Source organism: Lithobates pipiens, unplaced genomic scaffold, assembly GCF_037356315.1.
Source record: "Lithobates pipiens isolate NorthernLeopardFrog02 unplaced genomic scaffold, aLitPip1_a1.2 Scaffold_16, whole genome shotgun sequence".
Taxonomy (NCBI): domain Eukaryota; kingdom Metazoa; phylum Chordata; class Amphibia; order Anura; family Ranidae; genus Lithobates; species Lithobates pipiens.
The window spans coordinates 413,084,843-413,101,602 of NW_027507748.1; the positions used below are offsets into that span (position 1 = coordinate 413,084,843).

At 42.3% G+C, this 16,760-nt stretch overlaps 1 protein-coding gene across 2 annotated transcripts in view; it reads left to right on the forward strand.

Annotated features, from left to right (window-relative positions):
* The window catches only part of CBLB (Cbl proto-oncogene B), a 282,840-nt gene that overhangs the window by 164,943 nt on the left and 101,137 nt on the right, over positions 1 to 16,760 (forward strand). The gene's annotated exons all lie outside the window — the stretch shown is intronic.

A 16,760-nucleotide genomic window follows, 5' to 3' on the forward strand; every position in this document is an offset into this window, starting at 1 on the left:
AGTTCAAATACCAACCACGGCACTACCTGCTGGAGTTTGCATGTTCTCCCTATGGCTGTGTGGGTTTCCTCCTACACTGAAAACACATGCTGGTAGGTAAATTGGCTCCTCTCTAAATTGGCCCTAATATGTACAACCCTGGCCAAAAGTTTTGAGAATGACACAAATATTAATTTTCACAAAGTCTGCTGCTCCAGTGTTTTTAGATCTTTTTGTCAGCTGTTACTATGGTATACTGAGGTATAATTACAAGCATTTCATAAGTGTCAAATGCTTTTATTGGCAATTACATGAAGTTTATGCAAAGATTCAATATTTGCAGTGTTGAAAAAAAACAAAGCCAGGTATAAAGCATGGTTTACAAAGCCAGATATAACACTATTCTTACAAAGCCAGATATGATGCATTTCACACAAAGCCAGTTATAAAAGAGCACTGCTTTATATCTGGCTTTGTAAGCAATACTTTATACTTGGCTTTGTGAGCAGTGCTTTATAACTGGCTTTGCAGTACTTAAAAATACATTTATAAAGCATTGCTTACAAAGCCAGGTATAAAGCATTGTTCAAAAAGCCATTTATAAAGCAATACACGTTATATTTGGCTCTGTGAGCAATGAATAATACTGTCATTGGCTTTGTGAGTAATGCTTGACAACTGGCATTGTAACCACTACTTTGGAAGCTTTAAAAGGTAACTACAACTTTTTAACAGGGTTTGGTAACGGCTGCTTTTATACATTCTATTTTGTTCAAAATTATTAGTTTCCAAACCCTATTCTTTAGGCATGATACAAATGGCAGTGGCAGGAAACAGCCGATTTTTCCTGCTGTTTTTGACACCAGTGCTTGCTGCAATGCATTTTGTGTGTTCTGAAGGTGCAGGAATTGGGGCATGATCAGAAGTGTTAATGTCCTGGAATTTATGCTTTTCTGAGGTGTGAAGACTGAGGAATTGGGACTGATCTGAGGTGTGAAGAGGCAGGAAATGGTACTGATCTGAGGTGTGAAGGGGCAGGAATTGTGACTGATCTGAGGTGTGAAGGGGCAGGAATTGGGGTGTTCATAGGTGTGAATGGACAAGAATAGGGGGGGATCATAGGTGTGAAGGTGCAGGTATTGGGGTGATCTGAGATGTGAAGGATGTAGGGATTGGGGTAATCTGAGGTGTGAAGGGGCAGGAATTGAGACTGATCTGAAATAACTTTATTAGGATGACCAATATCACCTCATAAGTTTTTTTTTTTTTTTTTTTCCCAACCTCATATCACACATCTTCTGAAACTAAGATAAGTTATTATTTACCACTTAAAGCACAATATTTGTTTATAACTATTATTGAAGTTGTTTACAGAAATCTCTTCATATTTTCTTTTTCTTATTGAGAGCGTGAAGTGGACATTTTGTTTTATAGAACCGGCACTCTCAATTTTGGCACATTGCTCAAAAGGTTTGCCTACCCCTGCTCTAGGTTTACATGTCAGTTGAATTCTGGTATGCACTGAGTCACTTTATTTGTAAATTCAGAAATGTAACCAATGTAAATATTTACATGATTTGTTGATGAACATGTGTGCATTGCTAAACAACGGAGGTTATTTGTAATAACACAGGAATCTCTAAGGGCTCTTTCACACGGACGTGTCCGTGTACGGAGCCCGCTATGCTCAGCGGGGGATCGCTCCGTCGATCCCCGCTGAGCAGGCAGATGAGAGGTCTCTCTCTCCTATGGGGGATTGGATGAAGACGGAGCGTAGAGTCCATCGTCGCCCAATCCGATCCACAGACGGATGGAAAAATAGGTTTTTCCTCCATCACGCTTTTTCAGATCGGAGCAGGTCGGATGTCAGCGGACATGTCACCGCTGACATCCGTCCCTTCATAGACCTCTATGGGGTGTCCATTCAGGTCCGCCTAAAAAACTGACAGGCGGGCCTGGACGGATCGTCCGTGTGAAAGGGGCCTTTCCCCCCTTTTTTTTCTTCTTCTGAAAATGTCACAAAATTCATCAACCGTATAATTTTTAAAAACGAGAGGTACCTTTTCCCATTAAATACATTATCCATGGTCTCCTTCCATGGTGCATGCACAGTGTGTCCTCTTCAAGCCACTCGGCATTGCTGGTATAAGGAAAGAAAGCCCACACTTTGCATTTACCTCATTTGAATGAAAGAAGCATGCCACCATGAGGCTGAGCTCTGCTGGGTCCCATAGGCTGTTGGGTAGAAACAAAGGTAAAAAATATGGAAGTATATTGGGCAGGTTTTGGGGATGCCAGCAGAGGCCTATAGTTGTGGCAATCACATTAAACTGTATTTTACAAAAAAGCACAGTGCATTGTAATATACTGAGGCCTTTTGTCTGCATGGGTTGTTTTGCTCCATAAGGTGGATTTCGAAATTTAAACTGCAGCTTGTGATTTTCAGGCAAGTGACTGTTCCTAGATAGCAAGAATCTGCTACCATTGGTTTTCTGCAGGTAGGAGAAAGCCTTAAACATATTTTGGCTAATATTTGATTCCATGTGAAAGCACGCCTTTAATCTTTTTTAACTCTCGCAGCGGCTTACCTTTTTAAGAGCAATTTTCAAGTTTCACTTTTTAGGTCCATTGATCTGGTGGAGAGAGCCAACACAGCCTACCCTTACTTTAATTTGCTTAACGTTATAAATTTATATTCATTTACGATGCAGGAATTTTCATGACAGTGGCATAGACAGGTAAGTTCTAAGAACAAGAATATTGGAACTAAAGAATTAGTGATTCCAAAACAGAGACAGATGTCACTAACACTTTAGTGAATCGGACATGTGTATCGAATAACAGAACTAAAGAGATGGATTCTCTTATTAGTCTGGAATCACAGGCAATGTCATCTGTCACCAACAGTAATATAACCATAAGTCTCACAGCTGAACCTCGCAAGAGAAGTTCTTGGCATTGTGAAGGATAAGGAGAAGGAGAAAAGAAGAGACACAGAAGAAGAAAGCGAGAGGGAAAAAGGGGGGGGAGATTATAATCCTGGAAACAAGGAGAGAACTAGGTCCAAGGTGTAGAAATATTAGGAGGAGATGAGCGTGGTATCCGCATAGTACCTGTGGTCACAGACAAAGGTACGTGAATATACTAATGATAGGGGCGCTAGTGCAGATGTAAATATCAAAAAAATGTGAAGAAAAGTGACAATCATAAAACATCTAAAATAATCCACACCATATCACAAAGCTGCAATAAACAACAAAAAATGCAAGCAAAGTAAATAAAGTCCCACGTTCGGGTAATAGAACTCCAAAGTCCAAAAACAAATGTGATTTTTTCAGTGAAAAACTCCTTCTGAATCCATAAATCGGAAAAAGTTGAAATCTTCTATAACGTGATAAAACGTCCCTTCACCAAACAACTTATGGATAAGGAAAAACAACACCCCACTTTTAAAGATAAAGATGTCTTCTTACCAGATGCTGTTGACTACTTTAATTAAAAAGATAGTCAAATAGGCTTATGCAGGTTGATTCCCTGCTGACATGGAATGTGATGGACCTCATATGGACAGAAGCTTCCTCCTCATAGGCTCAGATAGGACATAAAAAAGCCAAACAAAGTTCCAAAGCATAATACCGTTTAATCATAAAATCAATTTAAAAACATAAGGCCAAGTGGCTGCTTACATGTGTAGGTGCCCAACCTGGCACTGGGGCTGCTTGCTTAAAACAAAAATTTCGTAATGGATACGTAGTTCCTCGTGGTGCAAGGCGTGCGTTCCACCAAAGGGCAGCCGATGACCAAGGACGACCGGAACTAGACGTAAACGAACGTGACTGGATACCGCCTCAAAACTGGAGGCGGTATCCAGTCACGTTCGTTTACGTCTAGTTCCGGTCGTCCTTGGTCATCGGCTGCCCTTTGGTGGAACGCACGCCTTGCACCACGAGGAACTACGTATCCATTACGAAATTTTTGTTTTAAGCAAGCAGCCCCAGTGCCAGGTTGGGCACCTACACATGTAAGCAGCCACTTGGCCTTATGTTTTTAAATTGATTTTATGATTAAACGGTATTATGCTTTGGAACTTTGTTTGGCTTTTTTATGTCCTATCTGAGCCTATGAGGAGGAAGCTTCTGTCCATATGAGGTCCATCACATTCCATGTCAGCAGGGAATCAACCTGCATAAGCCTATTTGACTATCTTTTTAATTAAAGTAGTCAACAGCATCTGGTAAGAAGACATCTTTATCTTTAAAAGTGGGGTGTTGTTTTTCCTTATCCATAAGTTGTTTGGTGAAGGGACGTTTTATCACGTTATAGAAGATTTCAACTTTTTCCGATTTATGGATTCAGAAGGAGTTTTTCACTGAAAAAATCACATTTGTTTTTGGACTTTGGAGTTCTATTACCCGAACGTGGGACTTTATTTACTTTGCTTGCATTTTTTGTTGTTTATTGCAGCTTTGTGATATGGTGTGGATTATTTTAGATGTTTTATGATTGTCACTTTTCTTCACATTTTTTTGATATTTACATCTGCACTAGCGCCCCTATCATTAGTATATTTCCAGTATGACAAGTTTTTCCTTGTTTTTTTAGGGAGCAGCTATTAGTTATTTTATTTTTCACTGATTATTGATCAAATCCGATTATTTTTAGTGGCGCGGAGTTTAATAATCGCTGTTTATCAGCTATTTTGTTCACAAAGGTACGTGAATGTATGACTCCCAAGGTTCCTACATTTGTTAAAGCAAGGCACTTCGGTCATTGTTCATACTAGGAATTGTTTCATGTATCATAATCCATGATATTTAGTGGTTTTAAATCATCTAAAGGATACAAAGGGTGTCTTCTATGCTCCCGCTATAGTTATTTTTGACGCTAGTAATATAAAGTAAATCAGATGTTTCAAGGGACACGGCCACTTAGTAGGGAAAACATTAAGCAGGACTAAGCTTGGTTGCTGATCAACCTTATTCTAGAATACCCTAATTTTAGGACATTCCCACCATAGATGAAACATCGAACCCCACAACATAAACATTCTGAAGATGCTATAGTATACATCCTGGCCAGGCAAGTTGGGACCAAGCCCCATCTGGTCAGCACTTTAAGTCTGGCCTCCACAAGGAAGACATTGAGTATTTCCTTATAGGCAACCTAAAGTTTAGCCGGCCAGGAATTTAAGTCATCGGCACAATTGAGATCCCTCCCACAGATCATGTATGGCTATTTCCAAGACGTAGTGAGCAGCGATTCATGCACCATAGACCCTGCTAGTGCCCTGGTCTCTAGTGCACCATTGTTTGTATGTAGTTAGTGAAGGGGGTTCTCATGCCAGCCAAATCTAATGTAAAAACTGAGCAATTTGAAAAAAACGTTTTTTCTAAGACGGGCATTTTTAGAACCGAGGAACAATGAGGAAGGGTGAAGGGACCTCTATGAGTAAAGAAGTGGCCGATACCATAGTAAATAATCAATGGCGTAGGAGGGGTTAGCGTGACGTTCAATCTGAACCCATTCCAGTCTCTTGTGGTGAAAGTACACAACCAATAGTTGCATCAGTTAGGCTGCCTTATAACATGCATAAAAGTCGGGTACTCCGAGACCTCCCTTTGCCCTAGGAGAAATAGAGTTGAATGAGCCAAACTATGGCCCTTCATGCCCCAAATAAACTTTACCACTTTGGACTCAAAACTGAGTAAATCCTCTCTAGAGACCGCTACCGGCAGGGATCTAAATAGAGAAGTTCAAGCAGAAGAGTAATTTTGACTGCATGTATTCTATCGAGCCATGAAAGATCATATAATGTCCAGCTAGAAAGCAGTTGTTCTAAACGCCGAAAGCAAGCAGGATAATACACCGCATATATGGCCTTGTATGAGGGAGAGAGGTTAATTTCCAAATATGGGAGAGTTGGGTTTGCCCATTGAAATGGAAAGAAATCCCATAGATGTGAAAGCGTGGAATCAGGGATGTTGATGTTCATGGTGGAGGATTTGAGTCCTCAAATACATTATTAAATGATCAGCGTATATAGAGGCTGATCTTTTAATAATGTATTTGTGATTTTTAACTTGATTTGTGTAATAAAAATTATATTTTGGAATAAATTAGTGTGTCTATAATAGGGGTGATCATCTTCACTGGTCTCAGGATTCAATTTGATTATGATTATCTGGTCAACGATTCAATTTGATTCCACGATGCATCACGATTATCAGCGAGCTACCACTTCCGCTTGGTCTTCTGGGACACATCACAGTTCCCAAAAGATTGCCGAGCTATGCAGCACAGCACAGTAAGACATGCACACCCGGCTTTGAAGCTGCAAGCTGTCACAGCCGGATGCCCACAGTAGTATTGCCAGCGCCTTGGACAGGCGGGGAAGAGAAGGGAGGGTTTGGGTGGCCACGTCGTTGGAGTGTGGGACAGGTAAGTGTCTTTTTATTAAAAGTCAGAAGATACACTTTTTTTGTAGCTGCTGACTTTTTAATAAACAAAAAATTGACTGGAACTCTGCTTTGAATTAAAAATAACCTCACTCCCTTGTGTACCAAAATGTATACATGTGCACACAAGTTTGCATGTTTATATGCACTTATACTTGTGATCACCAAACAAAGCATTTGTTCAAACCTACTAATGCCATTAAATCTGTTTCCTGCAGTCCCTTTCAAGGGGAGAATGTGGATGAATTTATAGAGAATGCATAAAAATGAATGTCTTCTGATCAGACTCATTCCTTGACCAGGTTATTTTGTGACCTAAGTGGTAATATATTTTTTAGCACATGCCCAGATGTCTTTCTGCTGTCTGTATTGGTGTATTTCGCATTATTTTTTAAATATTAGTATGTGCAGTACTTTAAATGTGATTTTAAAACACCTTTTAATTAATGTCCCAAAATCCTCTGAGTAGATAATATCAGGGCTGTAAAAGTATTATGTAAATATTTTCTGCTCACATTTACCTACAGTATATGCTGCATTGCCGAATATAGCTCTTATGAGCTCCTCAACTGTGAACAGCAGCTGACAGAAATCAATTTTACTCTTTACGTGTAAAGAATGCAATGACTTCTATTTGCCCACTTTAATGGTTTGTTAAACAGTTGGTATGTAAGACAAGTTGATGACTTCAAAATGTCCTGGCTCTTGAAAATCCAGGCAAAGTAAATTCTGGCTCTTAACACTTTACTTTTTAGAACAGAAGATTTGGGGAATGTTCGCGTTTGGAAAATATATTGGCTGCACATGCAGTAATGTAGCATTAGTGTTTAGAAGAGTACGGCCACACGCAACCATTCAGTTGTATGGCAGGCTCTATGCAGCATGTGACTCCCCAAGGTGCAGGGAGAATTATGCTAGGCTCACTTTAGTGTGTGTGCGTATATGAACCCTTTTTTTAATTTTATTTTTTAACTGCTGGTTGCGAACATATCCATAGGCTGGGAGCAAGTTCACTTTAAGTTAATACATTTAAAGTGGACCTATCACTTAAAGTTGAGTTAACTGATATGATAGAGAAGGACTGAAATTAGGTACAATCGTTTTTATTGAGAATAAAAACAAAACAAAGTACTAGCTGAACATATAAATCCCACACAGGGGATTGAAACAGGTAAAAGAACATGTAAACATAGAAGAAGCACACTTTTTTTTGGCGGGGTTAATTAAAAGAAGGGCAAAATTGCAAAAACATCTGGCATCCGGTGCTGGAAATGGCAACAAGTGTCCTGGCGCAGTGGGATTACCCATCCCTTAGTAGAAAAGCAAAACATTAAAAAAAAAAGAATGGGGGGGGGGGGGAGTAGAACTCAGGTCTGAGCTCTAGCTGGGGGGGGGGGGTGTGTTGGGGAAAGAGAGAGATTTGTTTTCTTAAAATGGTACTAAAGTCTCTCCTCTTCTTCCTTTGTTACTTTTAACTAGGAAAAAAAAAAAATGTTATACTTACCTGCTCTGAGTAGCGGATTTGCACAGAGCAGCCCAGATCCTACACTTCTTGGGTCCCTCTTCTGTGCTCCTGGCCCTTACCTCCTGTTGAGTGTTCCCACAGCAATCGGCTTGCTATGGGGGCACCGAACCGCAGCTCCCTGTGTCCATTCAGACACAGAGCCGTGACCTGGCCCAATCCCCTTTCTCTCCTCATTGGCTAATTGACTTTGACAGCAAGGGGAACAAAGGACACCAGACTACAGTCTCAGCCAATGAGCAGGGGAGTGCTGGGCAGCGGAGACACTCATGCAACATCGCTGGATCTTGATGGGGCTCAGGTAAGTATTTGAGGGGCTGCCTTTTCTCCTTTTCTGGCACTTTTTGTTTTCATGTAACAATCTGTATTTTTTGCTAGAAAATTACTGTATTGGCGTATAACCAGTAAATGCATATAACACGCACCTTCATTTGAAGAGGAAAGTTTCAGGAAAAAAACACAATTTTTAAATAAACAACTTTGAAGCAAATTAAGGCTCAGTGTCCAGGAATGCAGCCTGATTAGTGCCAATCTGCAGCCTCCCGATCTCCCAATCAATGCAGCCTGCTCAATGTCCCTCTGCAGCCTCAATGCAGCCTGATCAATGTCCATCTGCAGCCCATCTCCCATCAATGCAGCCTGAGCCGAGGAAATCACTGAGTTGTCATCTCCTGTTTACTCTGCCTTTACTCTTCTCTCACTCGGCTCTCACCCGACTCTCGCACACACAGTTCCGCCTCCGCCGTAGCAGAGGTGGGACTGTGTGTGACGTGAGAGCCGAGTGGGAGAGTAAACAGCAGATGATGGCTCTGTGAATTCCGGCGGTGTTCGTCCCCCTCTTTCCCCTTCGGGGTACACTATCGGCACATAACTTGCACCCGTGATGTGCCCCTTTTTTCAGGGGAAAAAAGTGTGTTATACACCAATAAATACGGTATTTATAAACCCCAAACATTATATATTTTTTTTAAAGCCGAGGCCCTAGAGAATAAGTTGGTGGGTTTTGCCATTTTTTTATGTCACACAATATTTATGCAGTGGCTTTTCCAATGCAGTTTTTGGGAAAGAAGAAAAAACACTTTTTTGAATTTTAATCCAAAAAAAAAAACACCATACATAACCATAACCCAATTTTTTGTAAAATATAAAAGATGTTAAACGAAGTAATTCGATCCCAAATATGTCACGCTTTAATATTAACCGTGCAAAACAGCAACAAACAACGTAAATTTTACTATCCCTAGGCGATACTTAAAAGCCTTTACAGGTTACCATTTTAGGTTTACAGAGGAGGTCTAGTGCTAAAATTACTGCCCATGATCTGATGTTCAAGGCAGTACCTCTCGTGGGAAAATTGCTGTTTGCATGCGTGTAGGTGCCTTTGTGTGCTAGCATGGGGGGACACGGGCACTTTTTTATTTTTTATTATTATTATATTTTAGATTATTTTTTATTTTTTTTTTATTTTTTTTAAACTGTTACTTTTTTTGTCACTTTTATGGCTGTCTTAAGGAATGTAATCATGCCTTGTGATAGCAATAGTTACGTGACAGGTACTTTTGACCTTGAAAGCATTCAAAACACCAAAATCTGAATTTTTATTATACTTTTGATTTTCAAAAAATGCCACCGTTGACATCCAGGTTAACCTGGAAGTGATGTCATGGCATCCGGAGTATTATTGCAGAGACCTGATCAAAGCCAATCCTGGCTTTCTATGGGTCCCTGACTAGCCAGCGGTCGTGTCAGCTTGTTGCTCAGGCCCCCTGTTGGATTGGGAGAGGCCAAGAGAGCCACAGAAGGCGGAAAGTGAGGGGGGGGGGGTGGCTAAACGTCTCCTCCCGCTGCTTGTAATGGCAATCGATCGGATAGTTTTTTTGGAAATCTGCTTTGTGGTCTCTAATACAGGAATTATGAAAGTCCATGCTATACTCTTGGTCTTTGACAGATACTAAGACTAGTAGTTTTCAAAGCCGAACTGATAAATAGTCACTCTTCCTGCATTCTGATAAACTCTCTCAAGTTTATGTTCATAGTTCCTTGTTTGTTGGTTGCCATGAGTGGATATTGGCAACCACTATATAGTTCTCAAGCACCTTGTAATTTGAGCATGTGGGCAGTTATGACATGTGTCATGTAAGACAGGTTAAAGATTGAGGAAGGATGCAACCTTAAAAGGGAAGTATGGGATAAAAAAAAATGATACTCACCTAGGTGGATGCAGTATTGATCCGATGCTGCATCTGTCCCTGGCCCACTCTGCAGAAAAGACCACTTATCTCTCAGTTCTTAGCATTCTGTGAGCATTGATTGAGCCAGGGACTGTCAGTCTCTGGCTCACTGCTCTGCCCCTCCAGTGCTTACTGGAGCACTGGGCTGTGAAAGGGGCAGGTGGACCACTGAAACCCTGAGCCAGCTACCCGTCCAGGCTTCTAGATGAAACCCAACTGAATGGTCAGAATCCAGGTCGGAAAGCCTGGACTGGCTCTGTGACATCAGCTGACAACAGCCTTCAGTCGGCTGTTGGCTGAACTCCTGTGATCCATAGAAGTATAGCCAAAATAGCTTTGGCTATACTTTCTCCTTTAATTGCTAAGGGGGAAAATCTGGAAACGTGTAACACACTGTACGTTTTTATAGTGAGGATCTTACTGGAATTTCTGTTGGTAATCTGGCAAATTTTCTAAAATGTAAAAATGCACTACAGTTCCTCTTTAGTACTAGCAGATATAAACAATGTAAACTATTGGTTCTATATAAATCCATTATAATAATAATTACATTCTTTCAATCGTATTTACTAAACCTTAAAAACCAGTCCAAGCAATTGTTAACGAATAACTATTGGGAAGTATGGCATATCAAGGTTCCCAGGTTCAGTGCCATAATCTTAACAGTGATTTGCTGTGTTTTTCTTGGGTCTCTTACAGCATTGTGGTTCAGCTAGTCACCTAATAGTGGCTGTGTATTCCTTATAACCCCTCAAGTGCATATACAGTGGATATAAAAAAAGTCTACACACCCCTGTTAAAATGCCAGGTTTCTGTGATGTAAAAGAAAAAAAAAATGACAAAATCTTTTCAGAACTTTTTCCACCTTTAATGTGACCTATAAGCTGTACAACTCTGCACAACAACTGAAAAACAAACTGAAATCTTTTAGGGTGAGGGACTAAAAAAAAAAACTAAAATAATGTGATTGCATAAGTGTGCACACCCTCTTATAACTGGGGTTGTAGCTTTGTTCAGAATTAAGCAATCACATTCAAACTGCCATCATTTAACGTACCTCTGATTAACTCCAAATAAACGATTAGCTGTTCTAATAGGTCTTTCCTGACCTTTTCTTAGTTGCATCCTACAGCAAAAGCCATGGTCCACAAAGAGCTTCCAAAGCATCAGAGGGATATAATCTTTAAAAGGTATCGGTCAGGAGAAGGGTACAAAAAAATCTCCAAGGCATAAGATATACCATGGAACACAGTAAAGACAGTCGTCATCAAGTGGAGAAAATATGGCACAGTAACATTACCAAGAACTGGACATCCCCTCCAAAATTGATGAAAAGACGATTAGAAAAACTGGTCAGGCAGGCTGCCAAGAGGACTACAGCAACACTGAAGGAGCTTCAGGAATGTCTGGCAAGTACTAGCTGTGTGGTACATGTGACCACAATCTCCCGTATTCTTCATATGTCCGGCCAGTGAGGTAGAGTGGCAAGACAGAAGCCTTTTCCTATGAAGAAAAACACCCAAAGCCCAGCTAAATTTTGCATAAAAAAAAACACATCTGAAGTCTCCCAAGAGCATGTGGGAAAATGTTAGTCTGATGAAACCAAGGTTGAACTTTTTGGCCATAATTCAAAAAGATATGTTTGGTGCAAAAACACTGCACACCACCAAAAGCACACCATACCCACAGTAAAACGTGGTGGTGGCAGCATCATGCTTTGGGGCCATTTTTCTTCAGCTGGAACAGGGGCCTAGATCCTAGGGGCCTAACAGGAGTCAAGGTAGAGGGAATTATGAACAGTTCCAAATACCGGTCAGTATTGGCACAAAACCTTTCTGCTAGAAAGCTGAACATGGAGAGGAGCTTCATCTTTCAGCATGAAAACATCCCAAAGCATACATCCAAAGCAACAAAGAAATGAAGGTTTTGGAATTACCCAACCAGAGCCCAGACCTGAATCCAATTGAAAATCTGTGGGGTGATCTGAAGAGGGCTGTGCACAGGAGTAGCCCTTGCAATCTGATTGATTTGGAATGTTTTTGCAAAGAAGAGTGGGCAAATATTGTGAAGCCAAGATATTCCATGCTGATAGACTCATACACAAAAAGACAGAGTGCTGTAATAAAATCAAAAGGTGCTTCAACAAAATATTCGTTTTAAGGGTGTGCACACTTATGCAACCATATTATTTTTGTTTTTTATTTTTACTTCCCTCCACCTGAAAGATTTCAGTTTGTTGTTCAACTTAGTTGTACATTTTGATTATTGAGTTCTTGGTGTAGATGCAGGAGGGGACATCTAAATGGGTAAGTATGAATGTTTATTTTTTGAGAATCTTCTACTTCTCTTTTAAATATCTCTAACACAGTAAAGACTTTCCAGGGCCGGCAATGTGCTCCTCCGCACCGTGGCTCAAGAAAAAGTAGGGCCGTAGAGTCATTGAAAAGCAGCCCTGCCTGGGACAAAATGGTTGGCAACGGTGACATTCAGACATGGTAAACCCATGACACCACGGGTCTGTTCGTTCTGGCCGGGATGCCGGGTCTTGAGGAGAAACAAAAAAAAACAAAAATGAGTCCTGTCCGGAAACGCGGCTATGAGCCCGTATCACCGGCCCAATCCAGCGTGGCCGTGGTGTGCCTCTGGGGGGAACTTCATACAAGTAATGGTGTGATCTACTGGCAAGGGGGCAGGGGGGTTTCCCATGGGAGGGCTTGTTAGTGAAGGAGTCAAGGGCACAAGCAATAATGGTGTAGAGTGCTCCTACCACCTATGCCAGTGCTTTTCCTGCCATATGGGAGTGGGATGAGTGTCTGGAGAGGGTGGCCCATGGCCTACTCACGTGGAGCGCCTCCTGACGCAGACCGGTGCCGCCATCGGCCCCGTTGCTGGTGGGGGGGCAGGGGGCCCCGGTTGACCGATGTGCCTGATCTACCCAGCTGCCGCAGAAGCAGCTGTAGCCAGTCCGGAACCGGGATAGGCTCCGCACCCAGGAACCGAAAAAGTGCCGGCAGGTCGGCGGCAGTCTGTAGGGTAAAGCTTCCAACTTCCTTGCGGAATGTGATTGACAGAGGGTAGCCCCAGCGATACGTACTGCCAAGCTGCCTGGCCAGGTCCAGGAGCGGTCTGAGGAGGGCCCTCCGTCGCAGCGTAGATCGGGACAGGTCCTGTAGGATTCGGATGCTCACGCCATTCACCTCCACATCACCGCGCTCCCAGGCGTGCCTCAGGATAGATTGCTTTTGCGTGTAGCGGTGTAGTCTGCACACAATGTCCCGTGGTCTGACCGGGTCAGTTGGTTTCGGGCCGAGGGCCCTGTGCGCCCTGTCCAAGGCCACCACCACCTCTGGATCACCGAGCACCGTTCGGAAAACACCCCTGACCACCACGCTCACATCCTCCGGTCCCGCCGCCTCCGGGACCCCCCAGAGCCGCAGGTTGTTGCGGCGGCTCCGGTCTTCCAGGTCTTCCATGTGTAGCTGAAGGGAGATGGCGGTATCTCGGTGGTGGTCACGCGACTGCTCCAGCGCAGAAACTCTGACCTCCAAGGATGTCAGGGATGTCTCCCCTGTGGACACGCGCTCTGCTATGCTGGAAACCTCCCCCTGGACCTCCTGGCTGTCCCTCCTGTGTGTTTCCTCTAAGCGCAGGATCAATGCTTCTATCACCGATTGCGTTGGGAGGGCCTGGAGCATCTCCCTAATGTCCTGGTCAAGCATGGAGGGTGTAGAAGCCATTGGGGCAGACATCACCTCCTCTCCCTGCTCCGTGTCTGCCATACAATATACTGGCGGTGTCTCTTCGGCGGGCTGGAGTGGGCTGGAGGACACCGCTCGTGTCCGCTGCAATGAGGCCTGTATGGTGCCTCGTGGAGACGCCACAGTCGCGCCCGGCGGAGATCCTTCGTTGCGCCCGAAGTAGCGGTGGAACGAACCGGCAGACTTGCTGTGGGGGGTCCCTCGTGTCGCTCCCCGTGTCCGGTGTTTCCTAGATGAGCTCATACCGGTGGGAATGCCTGTAATCGCCGGGGCATGAAGCCGTGGTCCTGGAGCTCTAGAGAAAAGCTGCCTCACTCGGTCATTCCTTAGCCATGCCCCCTCAGTTCTCTTTTCCACTGGATAGTAACATGCTTGCGTGAAATAAGTATAGCATGCTCTGCTTTTTCTCAGCACACACCACCACCCTTAATTTTAAATGAGACAAATTGCCTTGTTTTTGCATTGGGACTGTACTAGGAAATAGCGCAGCCCAACCCACCTGCCGTTAAATGGGCCATACATCAGGCTATATTGAAACATTTTTAAAATTTCTTTAAACTAAGTGACTACCCGGGCAATATAGAGCAAAATATAAGATGTTTGCTGGCATTATGTATTGACTAGTGCTGACTGGTTTCCACTAGCTTTTTTTTCTCAAAAATAATGTACCCAGATGTGTGCTGCATTGCATCAATTTTGAATGGGTCCAATTGTATTGTGCTTCTGTGACTATAAACTGTGTCATACTCCTCTATGGTTGAAAGTGTAAGGTGCTTTTTTTTTCTAATTCCTTAGCCTTCATCTTTATAGGTGGCAATTAAATGAGTAATAAGGTTATTTATTAGGCCTTAGTCATAGATTTCACAAGAGCTTTTCCATATGGTGTCTGTTGAACAGCTGCTCTGCTGAACAGTCCATAGCTAGTAAAGACCACCATAAAAAGTGGAAGCTGCACATCCCAAAATCCAATGGCAAATTTTGAACATGCAGGGATATTCAAGTTTATCCGATTACTGTCTTTCAACTCTCAATTTAGCTAGGGAGCATGTGATAGTGTGGAGTCTAAGCTGATACTTAATTGATGTCAGACTGAGATCTTGTGACCAGAATGATCATTGGGCTGCTGCTGTGTTTAATCATGCAATGACAAAGTCATGGAAGTAGTAAGCTGGAATTTTGTTTTTCTTTACAATTTCCATTTTTAAGGTAGGTAAGATATATTATGCATTATTGAGCTATTTATATACCATGTAGAAAATGGAGAGCTTACGCTGTACAGTATAATGAGACTAACAAAAGCCATGAGAAGCAGTTCACGAAATCATAGCTTATTTAGCATTCTCGTTATCGTATGGTGGTTATTTTTTTTAAGGGTCAAAAATGATGGTTTGAGTTTACTTAGAGGTTTATCTGTACTGATCAGTTGCATGAACCACATACTTGTTATTGATTTTTGCAGTATTTTTTGTGTCTGTTCAATTCACAAAAAATGATTACTAATTGTTTGATAGGGATTTCAGCTCCTGGGTAATGTGGGTAGCTTCTGACCAACAATTATTGTGTGGTTGAATGAGGTATCTATTGATTTGTTCAGTAGAAAAAGCCATTTGTGATGGAGATGAAATATTGTTTTTAAAGAAAGAAGTATAATTTCATAAGAAATAAATATCTGTTATGGCTAAATAACAATTTCATATGGATAAAACAATTTAATGTGGAAAAACGTTGCCCACCTGTGCACTATTCATGCGAATTGAACATATCAATAACAAAATTATGACATTATTTTAACACAGTTAAAATAGCTGGTACAACTTGGTAACTTACTGCACTATAGTTGGCATTATACATTTCAAAGAAGATATGCAGACAAATGTGAAAAATGTTATTCATTTAAAAAACGCAAAATAAACATTTGTTTCAAATTTAAAGTGCACCCTGCATACAAGCTGAAATGTTAAAATTGGGCTGAGGGAGCGGATAAATGCATTTATTATTAAATTGAAGCGACGGGCAATGCAAAGGTGGTTGACACAAATTCACTAGGAATAGGATCCGAACACACCTCAGCTCATCCCTAGTGTTTAGGGAGGGGGATCCAAATTCTTCTTGTGCACTGTACACCCTAAACTTCTGCATATTATTTAATACATGTTCAAGCTGGACAGCCGCATAAAAGTGATTGCTCTCTGGCCAGTATCTTCTCCTATTTTTACAGTTTCAAATTCTTACCAGAAAGGCTTCTTGGCCTATAAGAAGCAATGATAGGCTGACGGTGGCTGCAGCTGCCCATGGCCGTGCACACTTTCAACAATTAACTGCTGTTAGGGTAATCCATGGATTACATCCAAAACAGCCACACTTGGTAGCTATTGACAGACACCTATCATTTCTGCCCATGAATCTTCCAGTTCTTGCTGTTTGAATTCACACTATAGCCCTAAGCACAAGTGTGAAAGTGGTTGTAAACCCTTACAAACCACTTTGACCTACAGGTAAGCCTAGATTAAGGCTTACCTGTAGGTCCAAGAAATATCTCCCAAACCTATACGGTTTAGGCGATATTTGCCCGAAGACGGGCACCGCTGTCTACGGCGCATGACGAAGATGCCGCACAATGCCGTGTGTCTCGGCTCCCGTGCGCATGCACGGGAGTGACGTCGTCGCGGGTTCGCCGAATGACAGCGGCGGAGCTGCGAGACCCCACCGAGAAGATGGATGCGCCGAACTACAGGGGACAGCGGTGACTTCGCTGGCTCCTGTGTCAGGTAAGTGACACATAATGGGCTACTATGCGATGCATAGTAGTCCATTA